This window comes from Pseudorca crassidens, chromosome 8 (genome assembly GCF_039906515.1).
Source record: "Pseudorca crassidens isolate mPseCra1 chromosome 8, mPseCra1.hap1, whole genome shotgun sequence".
Classification (NCBI taxonomy): domain Eukaryota; kingdom Metazoa; phylum Chordata; class Mammalia; order Artiodactyla; family Delphinidae; genus Pseudorca; species Pseudorca crassidens.
The window spans coordinates 5,492,539-5,511,858 of record NC_090303.1 but is presented as its reverse complement, the minus strand read 5'-3'; positions in this window follow the sequence as shown (position 1 = coordinate 5,511,858).

The following is a 19,320-nucleotide window of genomic DNA, read 5'->3' as shown; positions in this document are numbered from 1 at the left end:
TTTGCCCTGTGCAAATAACTGTGTCTACGAAAATGAAATTTTGATCACTATGGGATAAGCAAGGGGAGCGATTAGGAGATGCAAGTGTGTGGTCATCTACATGTAACAGTGATCTTACCAGAGTGCCAATATTATGTTTACCTCATTATGCTTTTCACTACACACTTAATTAAATCTTAATATAAAACATGTAAAAGCTCTAAAAATGAAAGAAAAATATATTATCCATATTCTTACCACTAAAAGAAAATATCTTTAAATATTTTGACATATTGCCTTCCAAAATTTTATTTTGCCTGGATTATTTTTCTTTCTTCTTTTTCTTAGTAATGGTGGGGGGAGGTTACACCATTTTATCATATTATGTATGAAGTTATATCTGGTTTGTTTTTACTGTCCTTTGTTTTGCTTAGCTATGATAATATAAGAATTTTCATGGTATTAAATTTCTTTGAAAGTTTTATTTGTATATATTCTGAAATATGCCAGCTTACATAAGTATAATAAATTACTTAACAAGAGTATTTTTAATGTTGGAAGTCTGTGCTGTTTATACAAACACACACACACATACAGACACACACATACACATACATATTCATGCACTTATAAATACATATGTATATGTGAGTATTTTTTTTGTTTTGGATTATTTATTTAATTCATTAAAAAGAAGAATAAACATTCATTCAATGTCATAAATAATTCTGATGACAATTTTTATATGGCATTCCAAAAGTAAGTTCAACACTAGAGAAAGTGAAAAACATTCAGGTAATTCTCACTTCTCAGAATGTAATATGACATAGATAAAATTTGATGTAATAAAGTCAATGGCCTTCAGGAGTCCTGTAGATCTTTTACAGTTCACACATATACTTCTCAGAAAATATAATATGATGGTAGGAGAAATACCTAAGTTATGTTTTTCAAAAAAGAAAATCATAAATATACATCTCCTCTCCCCATCAAATGGAACTATTATCCAATCAAGGAAAATATGGGAGCATACAAAAAATGAAAGATCATATGTGAATTACATTTATCATTTGAGTCAAAAAAATTAGTTGAGAAAATCCTTGTGAATTGTCAGGGCCCTCTCTGCACGTGACTTACCACTGTATAACTAAGTTGCTTTTTCCTAATGTTCAATGTCATCTCAAGGCATCTTTCCAGGATCAGCCTTCTAAAGTTCTTGGATTATTTAGTTCCCTGTATTAGGTCCTTTCCTTCTGGATTCTCCATGGTGTGCATTCTATCTTGCTTCAGTCTCACTCTCACTTGTTTGAAACTTTCCTCTATCCTGTAGCTCTCCTTTTGGGTGAGCTCTCCACACTCTTACCCCAACCCAGATCAACATCTTATGCCTCACTAATCTTGAAGGGGAGTTTTGGGGAGGAGGACAGATATAATGTACTCATTAAATATAAAAATTTCTAAAGAGTTTCACTTCCGGCATGGCAACATGAGGAGTTTCAAAGACCTGGTCCCCAGAGAAACTGCTGAAAATTATAGGAAAAACATCTCTGGAAATGATTCTAATGGTATATAGCAAAAGAAGAAAAAAATTTTTTCAAGAAAATATACTAGAAATCAGTAAAAGCACTCTGTGGTATTTGTTCTCTCTCTCCTCCCAGCTCAGTGTGATAAAACTCCACTCTGGATGGATACAACACAAAACAAGCCATGTTGGAAAGTTACAGTATCTTCCCAGCAGGGACAGCATGTCAGAATCCTCTTATGGCTCCCAGGTACCTGTTGCAGCATTTAAGTTCTGGGTGAGAAGCTGGGGCTGAGTGAGATGAAGCATCCTTCTTCTCCATAGCCCTGACTCATATGATGGGGATACTATTAGAGTGCTCTGCCCTGAGGGTACTGGGGACATGATTATTCATATCCCAGCTCATAAACTAGGGGTTGCATGTTGGGAGGCAAGCCAGAAAGACCTGAGGCTACTGCCCTGCCTGCTCCTCTAATCACAGAGATTCCCAAGCAGGGGTGTCACATAGAAACATCCACTGTCCCCACCCCCAGCCTCAGCTGGGCTTATATTTTGTACAGGGGGAGAAACAAGCTATAAAGTAGAAAGATCCAAAGTTCTTGCCAAAGGAATTAACCTCATCTGCAGCAAAATATGAGGAAATCCAAGCTTAAGGACACACTCATGATCAATGGAGGCTAAGATGAGGAGAAATTAAGAGGAGACTGGTAGATTTGTTAGAGAGGTAAACTAAACCATAGGCCACAAGTTTACCAGAAAAGACCTCGGAAACAGACAACTAATAACCTTCTGGGATCTTAACAAATCTCAAACACTGATGGAAAAATTCATCCCTGTAAGGAAATCTATTTTAATAGGATCAGTCTGAGGAACAATTTATGCCACAAGACATTGTTAAGAACAATAAAGCAATCAAACATTAATTAATGAAGAGTGTTCAGGGAAAAAGACAGTTAGTGAGAGGCTGCCCAAACTGCATCCCAGGTTGACTGTGCCCATGGCCGAAGCTGTACCCATGAGTAAAAGCATCAGAAGATTCACACAGTGGGGGCAGGGGGGAAGAACAGACATCAACAAAATAATTCAGCTACTTGCTAAACAAATAAACAAAAAATAATAATAACAAGCCCTGAAGGGGGATAGTATCCAGAGTTGCTGTAATGTATTACCTAAAATGTCCAGTTTCCAACAAAAACTTATGGGACATGCAAAGAAATAGAAAAGCCTGACTTATCCACAGATGAAAAAGCAGGCAACAGAAACTGCCTGTGAGAGCAACCAGATGGCAGGTTTAACAGAAAAATATTTCAAAATAACCATTAGAGATATGTTGTCCAACCCAAGTTCATGTGTCCAATGCACAGTGACGCCAAATAAACTGAATTATTGGAGTTTGGAGCAGAGGAAGGTTTATCGCAAAGCCAAGCAAGAAGAATGGGAAGTTTATGCTCAAAAGACCCAAACTGCCCAGTGATTTTCAGGGAAGAGTTTTTAAAGGCAAAATTTGGTGTGAGGCCTGCAGGGTGTGTGACAGGGAGGAGCTTCAGGAATCTTGTGCTCAGCCTGAAGTTACCATCCTCCTCCTGGGTGAGGGCTGTAGTTCTTATAAAAGAACTCAAAGATATTGTTATGTATATCCCTTGAGGGGGAACTTGGACTCTGATTTATTGTTGCACTATTATTTCTTGACTCTTTTTCTTTTGTTTCTGCATTCCCTCACTTCCCTGATTAGTAACTGCTTGAGTCTGTCCTTTGGAACTCAGGGAAGGTCTAGGAGGCTGAAACCTTTTCTCTACAAACAACAAATGGGGGACATGAAAATGCTTTTGTACTCAAGAGTTCTCCACAAGGTTCTGCTCAGTTTCAGATATATTCAAAGAACTAAAGAAAACCATGCTTAAGAAAGTGAATAAAGTTATGATGAGGACTGTGTTTCATAAAGTATGAGTATCAGTAAAGAGATAAAAAGTATAAACAAGAAACAAATAGAAATTATGGATTGAAAATTATAATTATTAAACGAAAAATTCACTAGAGAGGTTCAGTAGCATATTTGAATTGGCAGAAGAAAGAATTAGTGAACTTAGAGGTTATGCAATCTAAAGAATGAAGAAAAAATATTAATGAACAGAACCTCAAAGAAAATAGGATGCCTTGAGTGCACCACCATATGCATAATGTGCCTGTCAGAAGAGAGGAGAGAGAGAAAGCAGCAGAAAAATATTAGAACATATAAGAGCTTAAAAACTTTCCAAATTTGGTGAAAAACATGAAACTACATATGCCAGTTCAATAGACTCTAAGTGAGATAAATTCAAAGAGATGCACTTACAGACACATCATATATAAATGCTAAAAGCCAACAACAAAGAGAAAATCTTGAAAGACATAAAAGAAAAATAACTCATCACTTACAAAGTATCCCCAGTAAGATTAACAACCATAATCATCATCAGAAACAACAAAGATCAAAAGGCAGTGGGGTAATATATTCAAATTTTTAAAGAACAAAAAAATGCCAACTCAGAATCCCAGAGCCATCAGAGCTATCTTTTAAATATAAAATCAAAGTAAGCCTGCTCCCAGATAAGAAAAGTTGAGACACTTCTAGTGAGCGACACACCTTACAAGATGTACTAAGCGGAGTTCTTCAGGATCAAAGTAAAAGACTCTTGACAGCAATATGAATCCACATAAAAAGCAAAGAAGAGCAGTAAAGTTAATTATGGAATTATACAAGACAGCAGAAATGCATATTTCTTCTCTGTTCTTCCCTTATGTGATTTTAGAAGCAATTATATAAAACAACATGAATATAATTTTATTTTTCAGCCTATAACATTTAAAACATAACATATTTGCCAATAACTGCATAAAGGAGTCGGGTGGGAGCAAAGCTGTTTGGGCAATGTACTCCAGATGGTAACTGGAATCCACAGAAACAAGTGAGGAGAACCAGAAAGGTTAAATGAGAATAATATTCCAAAACTATAAATACATAAGTGTTCTCTCTTCTTTTCTCAGCTTCTTTAAAAGACATATAATTATATAAAGTAATAATTATAACAGGTATATTTGGGTTAGTAACATATATGATAGTGACAAAAAGGAGAAAAGGTGAGTAGAGTTATATAAGAATAATGTCTACATTTCACTGGAAATAAGACAGTATAAATTTGAAGAAGGTTTGGATATATTAAGTTGTATGTGGTAAATCCTAAAGGAACTACTAAGGAAATAACTGAAAAATCTGTATATAGTAGGAAATATCATTAAATAAATTCAAATGTTACACTAGAAAATATTCACTTAATGCAAAATCATGCAGTAAATAAAGAATAGAGAAACAAAAAAGGCATGAGACATATAGAAAACAAAAAGTAAAATGGTAGATATATGCCCAATTACCAATTATATCAATACAAAAATTAAATGTGAATGAATTAATCCAAATAAAAGGCAGAGTCTGTCAGATGTAATACAAAAACTAACAAACAAATGATCCAAATATATGTTCTTTACAGAAATTCCTTCTTGTTCCAAAGATATAAAGAGATTGAAAGTAAAAGGATGGAAAAAATATATTATGCAAACAGTAGCCATAAGAAAGTTGGAGTATCTTAAAATATCAGGACATGATAGACAATAAAACAAAAAAGAAAAAGAAATTGACAAGTCAACAATAATAGTTGGAGATTTTGATACCTCACTTTCATTCCCAATAGTGGATCTACAGCTGAGCAGAACTTCAACAAGGTTACACTATAAACAAAGAAGACTTGACCTCTCTACTGAACACTCTACCCAACAACTGCAGAATATATTGTCTCATCAAATGTTCATGATATTTTTTTTTCTCTTTCTGAATTACTTATGTATGGAATCTAATAAATAAATAAATAAATAAATAATGGTTCTGAAGAACGTAGGGGCAGGACAGGAATAAAGACACAGACATAGAGAATGGACTTTAGGACAGCGGGAGGGGGAAGGATAAGCTGGGACAAAGAGAGAGTGTGGCATGGACATATATACACTACCAAATGTAAAATGGATAGCTAGTAGGAAACAGCCACATAACACAGGGAGATCAGCTTGGTGCTTTGTGACCACCTAGAGGTGTGATATAGGGAGGGTGGGAGGGAGACGTAAAAGGGAGGAGATATGGAGATATATGTATATGTATAGCTGATTCACTTTGTTATAAAGCAGAAACTAACACACCATTGTAAAGCAATTATACTCCTATAAAGATGTTTAAAAAATGTTCATGACAGACTATTTCTAGGGCATGAAACAAGCAAATAAATAAATGTAAAAAGAATTGTAATAATACAAATATGTTCTCTGATCACAAATAAAATTAGCAATCATTAATAGAAAGAAATTTGGGAAACTCACAAAAAAAATGGAAGATAAAGAGTACAGTTCTAAATAATCAATGGACTAAAGAAGAAATCACAGGGAGGGAAATTAGAAACATTAAAATGTGTGAAAATGAAGATACAATGCACCAGAACCTCTGGAATGGAAGTAGCTAAAGCAGTACTTAGAGGGATATGTATAGCTGCAAAAATCCTACAGTGAAAAAGAAGCAAGATTTTAAGCAGTAACCTAACCTTGTACCTTAAGACTCTGGAGAAAGACAAATAAACTAAACATATAGCAAGCTGAAGGAGAAAATAGCAAAGATTAGAGTGGGAAGTAATAAAATAGAAAACAGAAAAATATTAGAGAAATTCAACAAAACGAAAAACAGGTTCTTTGAAAAGATCAATTAACTGACAACTCTTTAGTCTGATTAAAGATTTAAATTGCCAGAGAAAGAGAGAGAAAGAAAAAGGAGAGAAAGAGAAGACAACATACTAGCAGTGGAAATGGAAGTGAGAACATAACTGCTGACCTTACAGAAATAAAAATGATTACAAAGGAATACTATGAATAATTGCTAATCTGTTATATGACTTAGATGAAATGAGAAAATTCCTAGAAAGGTACAAATTACAAAACTAACTCAATAATAAATAGAAAATATGAACAGGCCTAGAACAAAAAATGTAGTTAGATTAGAAACCAAAAAACTATAAAGAAAAGTGTTTCTACAGTTATCATATGTTACCATTGTAATTGTAAAAGTAGAATACTTATATTTCCTGATGATTTATATATTTTATGTTATCAGAACAGTTTATAAAACATAGCAAATGTGGATATCTAATGTATAAACTAAAAAAATTACTACATTTAATGTCAAAAAATAAAGAAAAGAAAATAATAGAAAAGTCCAGGTTTAAATGGCTTCACTAGTAAATCCTACCCCACATTTTAAGAGGGATAAATACCAATTCTTCACAAACACTTCCAATAAATGGAAGAAAAGGGAACTCCCAATTCATTCTATGAAATCAATATTACCCTGATACTAAAATCAAACAAAGATATTGCAAGAAAATAACCCTACCTACCGATATCTCTTATGAATACAGATACAAAAACCCTTGACAAATTTTAACCAAAAAAACTCTATAATATATTAAAAGGATTGTAGACCATGGTCATGTGAGACTTATCCCACAAATGCAAGTTTGTTTTAAAATCCAAAATCAATTAATTTAATATCCCATATCAAAAGAATAAAATCCCAAAACCACATGATCTGAAACTCTCTATTTTTAATGTGGTTGGTTTTAAAATGTAGAGTGGGCCCATCCCTTTGAGATGAATAATCAAATGTTAAGAGGTTAGTAGGAGCACAATATCTGGGCTTGAATACTAATGCTAGTATATACAGCTGTGGACCTACGAATCTCCCTCCAAATGAGAGGCAAAATGGTCTGGCAGTTTTCTGGAAAACAGTGCATCTCTATTATTTGAGTGCCTTCTCTTTATTTTGTATTACCTTTATATTTTAAAATTTATTTTTTCTCTTAAAATATGAAAGCTGCCCCCCTCACCTAATAAACCACGAGTATCACCTTTGTTAAATGTTGACATGTTTTGGGCTAATTAATGTTCCTTGTATTTATCAATTCTAGACAACCTTCCAAAGCTCATGACATAAGTTCACAATTTATATTGCAGATTTCATCCAATGAATATATTGCTCATTTATAAAATACAGATTTTACTTTTTGCAAAATCATTTACCATGATGCCTTTTTCTCTGAACAAGGCTTTAGCATGTCTTATATGCAATATGTACAAGCAAATGTTTTCACACCAACTACTAGTTAAATATATATATATTTTTTTAGGTATATGTTATTTCTCTTTCTTATTTTCTGAACTAGAGCTTCAAGAAATATGACATAAGTAGTTGGGGGTTTTTACACGTGGGTTAGAAGCAGGTTATTGGTCATTACAGGTAGATGCCATTGTCATGTCCATGTTTCCTGGATGGTTTTAGACTTGCAGAATTGTCCACTTAAATTGTGTTAAATGAGCTGTAGTGTCATGCTCAGGTATAGAACCTTATGGGACTTTCTGGGACTTTTTCTGAAACATTTGGGGGATGAGATGAAGGTCATGTGGGCAATAGTAACAGAGAAATTGACTTGACTGTAACCCTGATTTTATAGGGATAGAGAGCATATCAATAACCCGTGACCAGTGGGCCTTAAATAGAGTTAGAATCCGGAGTAGATTATTATAGATAGGGGTTTAAACAGGAAAGAACAAGTAGGAGACCAGAACACAGGGCTACATTTGAAGTTTAGATAGCAAAAATTTATGAAGCTTATACACCAAAAATGGAAGAATCAGCCTGTCAGAGTTTTTGTTGCCTGGACTTTAGAGCCACACTTCCTGGGCTGGTACCTTGGTCCTGCCACCTGCAACAACATGCTTTGAATGAGTTGTCTGACCTCTCCCTGACTTAGTCTTCTCATACCTTAAATCTGAGTAATGACTGTACGTAATTTAAAGGGCCATTACAAGTGAATTCATATAAAGCTCTTTAGAGGAAGTCTGAAAAATTGCGAGGACTCAATTAAATGTACTCATTTTTATTTTTATAGTTTTTAATGTTGACCATTGCACACTAAAAAAGGAGAAAAAGCTTCAGAAACTGTTACAGACTTTCAGGTTAATGGTCAGATACGCACAAATATTGGGTTGGCCAAAAAGTTGGTTTGGTGTTTTCCGTAAGATGGACCTAGTAGCCCTTAATTGTCTTTAACTTCATTTGAAACAATTTTGTTAGATTACATTATGACAGCTGTCATATCATCATGCACTTAAAAAAAAGCTTATCAAAATTGGTGAATTTTTGTGTAGCCATTTAAATATTGAAGATGGAAGAAAAAAGCAACATTTTTGACATATTATGCTTTATTATTTCAAGAAAGCTAAAAGCACAACTGAAATGCAAAAAAGATTTGTGCAGTGTATGGAGAAGGTGCTGTGACTGATCAAACGTGACAAAAGTGGTTTGCAAAGTTTTGTGCTGGAGATTTCTTCCTGGACAATGCTCCACAGTGGCGTAGACTAGTTGAAGTTGATAGCGATCAAATTGAGATATTACTTGAGAACAATCAATGTTATACCACACAGGAGATAGCCGACATACTCAAAATATCCAAATCAAGCGTTGAAAATCATTTTCACCAGCTTGGTTATGTGAATCACTTTGATGTTTGAGCTCCACATAAGTTAAGCGAAAAAAATATTCTTGACCATATTTCTACGTGCGATTCTCTACTTAAACGTAATGAAAACGTTCAATTTTTAAAACAAATTGTGATGGGCTATGAAAAGTGGATGCTGTACAATAATGTGGAATGGAAGTTTGTAGGGCACGCAAAATGAACCACCACCAACCACACCAAAGGCTGGTCATCATACAAAGAAGGTGATACTGTGTAGATGGTGGGATTGGAAGGGAGTCCTCTATTATGAGCTACTTCTGGAAAACAAACAATTAATTCCAACAAGTGCTGCTCCCAATTAGACCAACGGAAAGCAGCACTTGAAGAAAAGCATCCGGAATTAATCAACAGAAAATGCATAATCTCCCAACAGGATAACACAAGACCTCATGTTTCTTTGATGACCAGGCAAAACTGTTACAGTTTGGCTGGGAAGTTCTGATTCATCCACTGTAATTCACCAGACATTGCACCTTTGGATTTGCATTTACTGTGGTCTTTACAAAATTCTCTTAATGGAAAAAATTTCAATTCCCTCGAAGACTGTAAAAGGCGCCTGGAACAGTTATTTGCTCAAAATGATAAAAAGTTTTGGGAAGATGGAATTATGAAGTTGCCTGAAAAATGGCAGAAGGTAGTGGAACAAAATGGTGAATACATTGTTCAATAAAGTTATTGGTCAAAGTGAAATATGTGTCTTTTATTTTTACTTAAAAACCGAAGTCACTTTTTGGCCAACACAATAAAAAACCTCCCAATACTCATTAAAAGATAAAAATTGGTAGTAGTGCTGGATATAAAAGGAGGAGGACAACAGGGCACATCAGAGTTTAGAGAGAGATTTTCAAATAAGCATCCATATCAGTAAGGGGGGTGGGGTTCAGAAGAGCCTGTCAGGACTGCAAGCCGCTGGCTGTAAAATCTCAATACTCAGGGTATATGAAGCCTTCATGTAGATGGAAACAGATGCTGACACCCATTTGCTTCCCACAACAGGACGGAAGGGATACAGTCACCAGAAATACTCCAAGTCTGTATAAAGGAGGACCAGGGAACACAAGCAGAGTTGAGAGAGTGCAATAAAAATGAAAGCATGGATGGAATACAAGGTTGAAGGAATGAAAGGAAGTTAAAAATCAATAATGGGCATAAAATAAAAGTAAACTCAGCACTTCTGAAATTTGGAAGACAAACTAAAGACACCTTCCAAAGATGAAGAAAGAAGGAGCAAAGCTGTTACGACAATAAAATAGAAGATGGACATTCTGAAAAAGAGAATTACAGACAACAGTGAGACAACTAATAATGGATAAAAACAACACCCAAAGGGATGCTGGAAGAATAGAACTCAGAGGAGGTACTTATTCCTGGAGATTACAAATAAATGCTCTTGCCTAAAATTCCGAAGGCTAATTAAGCTAGCTTATTGGAAATAATATAAATATTAATACGGTAATTTAGTATGGGTGTGAAAGTAAAACAGATAAACAGAAATAAATCAATAATTAATCTTCCTCCTGAGGTTGAAACACTTCTGTTACCATGAAAGGAAATTCTTACCAGCAAGACACAAATAAGATTCTTTCATTTTTTTCACAGGTCACCACATCTGTCTCACTCTGTCTCGGTTCAAATTGTTTTCTGTGGTGCTCTGTTTGTTGATTTGCTTTTGGCATTCTATCATACTATTGACACATATGGAATATGCATTCACATGAAGCCTTTTCTTTCTAATTTGTCTGCCTCATTTTTTATAACTGATTATTAGACCCAAATGCAATATTCTTTGCCATCAATATTATTTACCTTGATACATTTTTATAGACTGCCTTAGTCAACTTCTCTGATCCATCTAGATGTCACAGAGCTCAATAAAATTTAGCCAAACTACAGAAATACAAAAAGGACACCTGAAATAGTTATGGTGACTTTATACATGGCTAAAGAGAATTGCGTGGAACTGTGTATTAAATGTTTCACAGTTGTTTAGTTATATATGTAAAAGATTAAGGCAAAGATGTTGTACAAAACACATAAAACAGTGGTCCAGAAATCCATGAGGAGCCTGTGATTTTATTCTTTAGAATGTAGTTAACACTGAAACCAAAGCATTAATATGTAATTGCTCAAGGCAAATGTATTTAACACAAACACACACATGCAAACACACTAACATCACACAAAGTAATATAAAAATTAAAATAATTGAGCTGTGTTTACTGTGCTTATCATCATTGAAATGGTATAGTGTAATAAAGGGCTTTTCCCCTAATTTCCTTTAGCACAGGGCTGTCATGTGCCATAGATACCGAAACCCATACAAGTCCATCTTCTTTAATAGAGAGAATAGTCCTAGATTCCCCTTCTATTAAAGTAATACATTTATTTCCAAGGTTATTAACCAGAATTGTACCTCATAGACAAAAGCTGTTCGATTTCTCTTTCAGAGGGGTACTTAGTAGGGCTCTCTTAAAAGGAACCAGACTCATCATCTGGTTTGAAATTGCTTAGGCTTAAAGAAAGCTATCTTTGATCACTTTAATCACATAATTTATGCTTAACATTTTAGTAGTTGCTATGGAGACTTCAGAATTCATTTCATATGTTAAATATAGTGTTCTTTTACTTGTATCTCATTTTCATCTTAAAAACCTACCATCTATCACTTCCCCACAAGTACCTTGAGTGATGGTAGCTTTCAGGTGATTTACCTGACATCTTTTAAATACAGTCCACAGTTTGGGCCTACCAAAACTGATTTCACATAAAATATGTTTTCTAAATTACTATTGTAAGGGTTTATATTTTTATTTCATTGTTAAATTAGTAGGTTATTTACAACATTCTCCAAAGTGAAGCGTTATTATTGATCACATATCCAATGATTTACTATGCAAATTGATAAAGGAGAAAGATCACCACGCTTAGAGAAAGATGACTTATCTTGTGACTTCTTTCCACTAATTACAAGTAGATGTGCTTTTTGCTATCTCTGAACAACATATTATTACTGATAACATGAGAGTAACACTCATTGCTTCAAACTCACAAGCATTCTGAGCATCACAAACTCAGTTCAGGAAAGCATTTGCTTAAACGGAAATAAATGTGTAAATGTTTCTATTACATGCTTTCCCTAGATGGAGTTAAACAGAAGATTGTGTGAATATTTATTTAAAAAAAAAAAAAAAAAAACACAAGCTCAATGAGAACGCTCTGGGACTCCTGCACTGTGAGCTCTCTGCAGCCTGGTTCACACTGACCTGTGATGTCAACTCACAGGATCAGAACTTCTTCTTCTGCATAAGATGATTTTATTTTATCCCAGCATGCTTTTAACTTTAAGCACTAACACAAGGATATCTCTTGCTGAGTTTTAAAATGCTTTATATTTATGCTGAACAAAAATGCACAGTAAGAGGTTTTCTTGTGGAGCGTATACCCTCTAAATTAAAAAAAAAAAAAAAGTAAAAAAAAAGGTGGCACAGACATTTGAAAACCAAAAAGATTTGACATTAATGCTTAAGAAAAGCAGTAGCATACTTCACAAACTAATTTTAATTATGATTTTACTTTCTTCTTAGAATTAAACTGGTCATCTTATTTGGAATTTAAAAGAGGTGAGTTATGTCTATTTTGAGTAAGATTTTTCTGAAGAAATGATTATTTGTCTTGATTATACTTCCTGTTCTTTCCAGATACATCGTTCCCAATTTTAAAAAGTGGAAATTTGTCTTAAATAACTCAAACATTGTAAGCCTTGCTTGATAAGTCATAGACATGCATTATATTGCATAGAGTTTGTAGTTAACAATACGGTATTGTATACTTTAAATTTTTCTAAGAGTATAGGTCTTATGTTAAATGTTCTTATCACAAAAAATTAATAATAACAAAGAGGTCATGAGAAGACATTTGGAGGTGATGAATATGTTTATGGCATAGATTGTGGTGATGGTTTCCCCAATGTATAATTATCTCCAAACTCATCACGTTGTATATATTAAATATGTACAAATATGTTTATGTCAATTATACATCAAAAACATGTTTTGTTTTGTTTTTTTACATCTATATTGGAGTATAATTGCTTTACAATGGTGTGTTAGTTTCTGCTTTATAACAAAGTGAATCAGCTATACATTATATATGTTCCCATATCTCCTTCCTCTTGCATCTCCCTCCTTCCCACCCATCCAGGTGGTCACAAAGCACCAAGCTGATCTCCGTGGGCTATGCGGCTGCTTCCCACTAGCTATCTATGTTATGTTTGGTAGTGTATATATGTCCATGCCACTCTCTTGCTTTGTCACAGCTTACCATTCCCCCTCCCATATCCTCAAGTCCATTCTCTAGTAGGTCTGTGTCTTTATTCCCATCTTACCCCTAGGTTCTTCATGACATTTTTTTTTCTTAGATTCCATATATATGTGTTAGCATATGGTATTTGTCTTTCTCTTTCTGACTTATTTCACTCTGTATGACAGACTCTAGGTCCATCCACCTCACTAAAAATATCTCAATTTCATTTCTTTTTATGGATGAGTAATATTCCATTGTATATATGTGCCACAACTTCTTTATCCATTCATCCGATGATGGACACTTAGGTTATTTTCATCTCCTGACTATTGTAAATAGAGCTGTAATGAATATTTTGGGAAATGACTCTTTTTGAATTATGGTTTTCTCAGGGTATATGCACAGTAGTGGGATTGCTGGGTCATATGGTACTTCTAGGTAGTTTTTTAAGGAACCTCCATACTGTTCTCCATAGTGGCTGTACCAATTCACATTCCCACCAGCAGTGCAAGAGTGTTCCCTTTTCTCCACACCCTCTCCAGCATTTATTGTTTCTAGATTCTTTAATTATGGCCATTCTAACCAGTGTGAGATGATATCTCATTGTAGTTTTGATTTGCATTTCTCTAATCATTAAAGATGTTGAGCATTCTTTCATGTGTTTGTTGGCAATCTGTATATCATCTTTGGAGAAATGTCTATTTAGGTCTTCTGAACATGTTTGGATTCGGTTGTTTGTTTTTTTGATATTGAGCTGCATGAGCTGCTTGTAAATTTTGGAGATTAATCCTTTGTCAGTTACTTCATTAGCAAATATTTTCTCCCATTCTGAAGGTTGTCTTTTGGTCTTGTTTATGGTTTCTTTTGCTGTTTAAGTTTCATTACGTCCCATTTGTTTATTTTTGTTTTTATTTCCATTTCTCTAGGAGGTGGGTCAAAAAGGATCTTGCTGTGATTTATGTCATAGAGTGTTCTGTCTATGTTTTCCTCTAAGAGTTTGATAGTTTCTGGCCTTACATTTAGGTCTTTAATCCATTTTGAGTTTATTTTTGTGTATGGTGTTAGGGAGTGTTCTAATTTCCTACTTTTACTTGTACCTGTCCAGTTTTCCCAGCAACATTTATTGAAGAGGCTATCTTTTCTCCACTGTATGTTCTTGCCTCCTTTATCAAAGATAAGGTGACCATATGTGTGTTGGTTTATCTCTGGGCTTTCTATCCTGTTCCATTGATCTAGATTTCTGTTTTTGTGACAGTACCATACTGTCTTGATTACTGTAGCTTTGTAGTATTGTCTAAAGTCAGGGAGCCTTATTCCTCCAGCTCCATATTTTGTTCTCAAGATTGCTTTGTGTATTTAGGGTCTTTCGTGTTTCCATACCAATTGTGAATTTTTTTGTCCTAGTTCTATGAAAATGCCAGTGGTAGTTTGATAGGGATTGCATTGAATCTGTAGATTGCTTTGGGTAGTAAAGTCACTTTCACAATGTTGATGTCTCCAATCCAAGAACATGGTATATCTCTCCATCTATTTGTATCATTTTTAATTTCTTTCATCAGTGTCTTATAATTTTCTGCATAAAGGTCTTTTGTCTCCTTAGGTAGGTTTATTCCTAGATATTTTATTCTTTTTGTTGCAATGGTAAATGGGAGTGTTTTCTTAATTTTACTTTCAGATTTTTATCATTACTGTAGAGCAATGCCAGAGATTTCTGTGCATTAATTTTGTATCCTACTAGTTTACCAAATTCATTGATTAGCTCTAGTAGTTTTCTGGTAGCATCCTTAGGATTCTCTATGTATAGTTACATGTCATCTGTAAACAGTGACAGCTTTACTTCTTCTTTTCCAATTTGGATTTCTTTCATTTCTTTTTCTTCTCTGATTGTTCTGGCTAAAACTTCCAAAACTATGTTGAATAATAGTTGTGAGAGTGGGCAACCTTGTCTTGTTTCTCATCTTAGTGGAAATAGTTTCAGTTTTTCACCATTGAGGATGATGTTGGCTGTGGGTTTGTCATATATGGCCTTTACTATTTTGAGGAAATTTCCCTCTATGCCTACTTTCTGCAGGCTTTTTATCCTAAATGGGTGTTGAATTTTGTTGAAAGATTTATCTGCATTGTTTGAGACGATCATATGGTTTTTCTCCTTCAATTGGCTAATATGGTGTAACACATTGATTGATTTGCGTATGTTGAAGTATCCTTGCATTCCTGGAATAAACCCCCCTTGATCATGGTGTATGATCCTTCTGGTGTGCTGTTGGATTCGGCTTGCTAGTATTTTGTTGAGGATTTTTGCATCTATGTTCATCAATGATATTGGCCTGTAGTTTTCTTTCTTTGTGACATCTTTGTCTGGTTTTGTTATCAGAGTGATGATGGCCTCATAGAATGAGTTTGGGAGTGTTCCTCCCTCTATTATATTTTGGAAAAGTATGAGAAAGATAGGTGTTAGTTCTTCTCTAAATGTTTGATAGAATCGCCTGTGAAGCCATCTGGTCCTGGGCTTTTGTTTGCTGGAAGATTTTTAATCACAGTTTCAATTTCAGTGCTTGTGATTGCTCTGTTCATACTTTCTATTTCTTCCTGATTCAGTCTCGGCAGATTGTGCATTTCTAAGAGTTTGTCCATTTTCTCCAGGTTGTCCATTTTATTGGCATAGAGTTGCTTGTAGTAATCTCACATGACCCTTTGTATTTCTGTAGTGTCAGTTGTTACTTCTCCTTTTTCATTTCTAATTCTATTGAGTTGAGTTCTCTCCCTTTTTTCCTTGATGAATCTGGCTAATGGTTTATCAATTTTGTTTACCTTCTCAAAGAACCATCTTTTAGTTTTATTGATATTTGCTATCATTTCCTTCATTTTTTTTTCATATTTTTCTCATCTGATCTTTATGATTTCTTTCCTTCTGCTAACTTTGGGTTTTTTTTTTTTTTGTCTTCTTTCTCTAATTGCTTTAGGCACAACATTAGGTTGTTTATTTGAGATGTTTTCTGTTTCTTAAGGTAGGATTGCATTGCTATATACTTCCCTCTTAGAACTGCTTTTGCTGCATCCCATAAGTTTTGGGTCATCGTGTTTTCATTGTCATTTGTTTCTATGTGGTTTTGATTTCCTGTTTCATTTCTTCAGTGATCACTTGGGTATTAAGTAATATATTGTTTAGCCTCCATATGTTTGTATTTTTTACAGATATTTTCCTGTAATTGATATCTAGTCTCATAGCATTGTGGTCAGAAAGATACTTGATATGATTTTAATTTTCTTAAATTTACCAAGGCTTGATTTGTGACCCTAGATATGATCTATCCTTGAGGATGTTCCATCAGCACCTGAGAAGAATATGTATTCTGTTGTTTTTGGATGGAATGCCCTATAAATATCAGATAAGTCCATCTTGTTTAATGTATCATTTAAAGCTTGTGTTTCCTTACTTGTTTTCATTTTGGATGATCTGTCCATTGGAGAAAGTGGGGTGTTAAAGCCCGCTACTATGATTGTGTTACTGTCAATTTCCCCTTTAATGGCTGTTACTATTTGCCTTATGTATTGAGTTGCTCCTATGTTGGGTCCATAAATATTTACAATTATTATATCTTCTTCTTGGATCAATCCCTTGATCTTTATGTAGTGTCCTTGTTTGTCTCTTGTAATAGTCTTTATTTTAAAGTCTGTTTTGTCTGATATGAGAATTGCTACTCCAGCTTTCTTTTGATTTCCATTTGCATGGAATATCTTTTTCCATCCCCTCACTTTCAGTCTGTATGTGTCCCTAGGTTGAAGTGGGTCTCTTGTAGGCTGCATATATATGGGTCTTGTTTTTTGGGGGGTTTTTTTTGTTTTTTTTTGTGGTACACGGGCCTCTCACTGTTGTGGCCTCTCCCATTGCAGAGCACAGGCTCCGGATGTGCAGGCTCAGCGGCCATGGCTCATGGGCCCAGCTGCTACGCGGCATGGGGGATCTTCCCGGACTGGGGCACGAACCCATATCCCCTGAATCGGCAGGTGGACTCTCAACCACTGTGCCACCAGGGAAGCCCCAGGTCTTGTTTTTGTATCCGTTCAACGAGTTTGTGTCTTTTGGTGGGAACATTTAATCCATTTACATTTAAGGTAATTATCGATATGTATGTTCCTATTCCCATTTTCTTAATTGTTTTGGGTTTGTTATTTTAGGTCTTTTCTTTATCTTGTGTTTCCTGCCTAGAGAAGTTCCTTTAGCATTTGTTGTAAAGCTGGTTTGGTGGAGCTGAACTCTCTTAGCTTTTGTTTGTCTGTATGGTTTTTAATTTCTTTATCAAATCAGAATGAGATCCTTGCTAGGTAGAGTAACCTTGGTTGTAGATTTTTCTCCTTCATCACTTTAAGTATGTCCTGCCAGTCCCTTTTGGCTTGAAGAGTTTCTGCTGAAAGATCAGCTGTTAACCTTATGGGGATTCCCTTGTGTGTTATTTGTTGCTTTTCCCTTGCTGCTTTTAATATGTTTTCTTTGTATTTAATTTTTGATAGTTTGATTAATATGTCTCTTGTCATGTTTCTCCTTGGATTTATACTGTATGGTACTCTCTGTGCTTCCTGAACTTGATTAACTATTTCTTTTCCCATATTAGGGAATTTTATAACTTTTATCACTTCAAATATTTTCTCAGTCCCTTTCTTTTTCTCTTCTTTTTCTGGGAACTCTATAATTCGAATGTTGGTATGTTTCATGTTGTCCCAGAAGTCTCTGAGACTGTCCTCAGTTCTTTTCATTCTTTTTTCTTTATGCCACTCTCCAGTAGTTATTTCCACCATTTTAACTTCCTGGTCAGTTATCCATTCTTCTGCCTCAGTTATTCTGCTATTGATCCCTTCTAGAGAATTTTTAATTTCATTTATTATGTTTTTCATCATTTTTTGTTTGCTCTTTAGTTCTTCTCAGTCCTTGTTAAACGTTTCTTGTATTTTCTCCATTCTATTTCCAAGATTTTGGATCATCTTTACTATCATTATTCTGAATTCTTTTTCAGGTAGCTTGCCTATTTCCTCTCCATTTATTAGGTCTGGTGGGATTTTACCTTGCTGCTTCATCTCCTGTGTGTTTTTCTGTCTTCTCATTTTGCTTATCTTACTGTGTTTGGGGTCTCCTATTTGCAGGCTGCTGTTTCATAGTTCCCGTTGTTTTTGGTGTCTGTCCCCAGTGGCTAAGTTTGGTACAGTGGGTTGTGTAGGCTTCTTGGTGGAGGGGACTAGTGCCTGTGTTCTTGTGGATGAGGCTGGATCTTGTTTTTCTGGTGGGCAGGTCAACGTCTGGTGGTGTGTTTTGGTGTGTCTGTGGCCTTATTATGATTTTAGGCAGCCTCTCTGCTAATGGATGGGGTTTTGTTCCTGTCTTGCTAGTTGTTTGACATAGGGTGTCCTGCACTGTAGCTTGCTGGTCCTTGAGTGAAGCTGGGTCTCGGCATTGAGATGGAGATCTCTGGGAGATTTTTGCTGTTTGATATTACATGGAGTTGGGAGGTCTCTTGTGGACCAGTGTCCTGAAGTTGGCTGTCCCAACTCAGAGGCATAGCACTGACTCCTGTCTGGATCACCAGGAACCCTTTATCCACACAGCTCAGAATAAAAGGGAGAAAAAAATAGAAAAAAGAAAGTAAGAAAGAGGATAAAATAAAATAAAATAAAATAATTATAATGAAAAATAAATAATAATTATTATGAAAAAAGTTTTGAAACGTGAAAAAAAAAAAGGATGGACAGAACACTAGGACAAATGGTGAAAGCAAAGCTATACAGACAAAGTCAGACACAGAAGCATATACATACACACTCACAAAAAGAGAAAAAGGGGAAAAAACAAATCTTTCTCTCAAAGTCCACATCCTCAAT